The 2,314-nt window shown below is 43.5% G+C and overlaps 1 long non-coding RNA gene across 1 annotated transcript in view; it reads left to right on the forward strand.

Moving 5' to 3' along the window:
* Positions 1 to 1,375: 1,375 nt before the first annotated feature.
* The window catches only part of LOC103610883, a 3,896-nt gene continuing 2,957 nt past the window's right edge, over positions 1,376 to 2,314 (forward strand). Inside the window, exon 1 of the long non-coding RNA XR_552249.1 lies at positions 1,376 to 1,420. This is a non-coding gene — a long non-coding RNA (uncharacterized LOC103610883). The remainder of the gene's footprint in view (positions 1,421 to 2,314) is intronic.

Raw genomic sequence — 2,314 nt, forward strand, 5'->3', positions numbered from 1 at the left:
ATTTGACAAACCAGTGTGCTTCTCCAACAGCTGCTACCACATAAGACTATTGAAAAAATAAATGAGAAAATAATGCCCATGTAGATACCTTACATTCTCACTGCATGTGAAGCTAAAAATGAACTGCTGCCCAGCAAGGTAGTCAAGGCTTTCCATGGAGGTCAAGGTAGCACAGTGAAACATGTCCCATATGGACAGGTCTGCAGATGGCTAGGAAAGAAACAAACTCAAAGGATCTGAAAAAAGGAAATCCACTGAGACTTCATGGAAGTGCAGGATGTAAGCCAACCTACACTTATGCAAGGCCATCTATTTACCAGGCACAGTGACACCATAGACAGAATAATAAAAGGATTTGTTTTCATTATCTTTTTTTTAATAAAAGTTTAGGATATGATGCCCAAATCTGTAGGCTTCTAACTCTGCAGGCTATGTCAAGTAGAGATTTCCAAGATGTAGGATAGATGGGAGTGCCCAGCATCTGTCCTGTCCCCTCCCCAACCTGGTCATAACGTTTAACAATTCAACGTTTTAAGTTGCACCCAACATCATATGCTATCTCAGTGTCTAAGGGCTGGAGAATATTTTATAACTTTCCAAAACATAAAACCAGATGCTACATGAAGTAAGCAGTATATATTGTGAAGCACAAGAAGTGGGTCAATTCACTTTGAGCATGAAAAGGACATTGTTAACATCAAACCCACAGAAGCAGAGAGTAGAATGGAGGAGGCCAGGGGTGGGGAGCAGGAGATATGGGGAGATGTTGGCCAATTGGTCCACAGTTTTAGTTACAAGATAAGTAAGTTTTGGAGATCTAATGTAGAACCTTTATATAGTAGCATTGATAATACTGTATTATTTACTCAAAATTTTCTAAGAGACTTGTTTGTAAGTGTTGTAACCTCAGGGGGGAAAAAGAAAATGCTAATTATGTGATTATATGGGGTGATAGATATATTAATTACCTTGATTGTGGTGATTTACACTACACAATGACTATCAAAACATCAAGTTGTACACTTTAAATATATTGAATTTTATTTGTCAATTATACCTCGATAAAGCTGGTAAGCACATTTACATCTAGTAGAAACTAAAACAAATAGTAAACTATGTGTACCAGGGTATATAATGCTCTCCTATGAGAACATCAAATTTCCCCCTCCGCACACACCTCCACCCTGCCCTGGGCAACTCACTGAGTACCTTCGTCTGTGACACCAAGTGGTCCAAGAGTGGAGAAACCAAGTAACTCCCAGGACAGGACATGGTGAGAGAAAAGCATGAGAGTTGTTGAGAACTGGTGGGACCTCACGGAAGGCGGCTCCATCCATATGTTCTTAGCAGTACAGTGCAGGATGCAAGACTGCTAGGGGGTTGACATGCAAGAAAATATGCAGGACTTATCTCACCATAGGTCAGCTGGTAACCCAAGGTGTGGTGCCTGCTACTCAGTCCTTCCAGCTAACACAACTATCTTTTATGAATGCTTTCAAGTTATGAAGTGAGGGTCCCTCCCTTGTACTTTGCCCTGCTTTCTGATATTGGTGCGTCTGCAGTAATAAGCAGAGGGAGGTTTATGAAAAGGAGGCTATTATATCACTACGAACTTTNCTTACTGGACGTGCCTCCAGATGCATCCATCCATTCCAGCGCTTCGTATCTCACTGAATGCTAAGGAACAAGGAGTCTGACGGTTTCACCTGAGTAAACGGACAGGTAGATCCAGCAGCAGAAGTAATTTTGAGTTGGCCTCTACAGTGTCCTCAGGTTTTCAGAATATGTTCCTTCAACCCCATTCCTTGTTGCTACACAGTGTTGGCATCCACATGCGCCACTGATGATAAATCAAGGCATCCCCAGGTGTGCACTCGAGAGAACGGAAGTTTAGTGTTCTCCGAGTACCACTTTCCATTCTAGGATTCCTCTGAGAAATGTCTTCCCAGCTGCGTGGGCTGGAAACTTTCCGAAGAAATTGAGTATGTTAATCCTTCGGAACAGGGAATGAGGTCACAGCAAACATTTCCTCTCCCACCTGAAGGAGGCTGCAGAGCTGCCCTGTACTTCAGGATTGCACCTGACCACAACTGGAGGAAAGCACCGCTGAGGAACCGAGGGCCTCGGAAGATCAGCCGCCTCCTTCGTGAACAGGCACGCAGCCCTTCAGTGTCCCGCCACCCGGTCTTGGCAGCTTTCTCTACGTTCTCCTTTCTGCCAGTAGAGATTCGCGTGGTTAACAAGTAGATATCATTCCTGACACATGCTGCAAACACTGGGATGATTCTTTCCCATTCTCCGCTTTACAAATTCT

The sequence above is a fragment of the Galeopterus variegatus genome, unplaced genomic scaffold, assembly GCF_000696425.1.
Source record: "Galeopterus variegatus unplaced genomic scaffold, G_variegatus-3.0.2 Scaffold11960, whole genome shotgun sequence".
In the NCBI taxonomy this organism is placed as follows: Eukaryota; Metazoa; Chordata; class Mammalia; order Dermoptera; family Cynocephalidae; genus Galeopterus; species Galeopterus variegatus.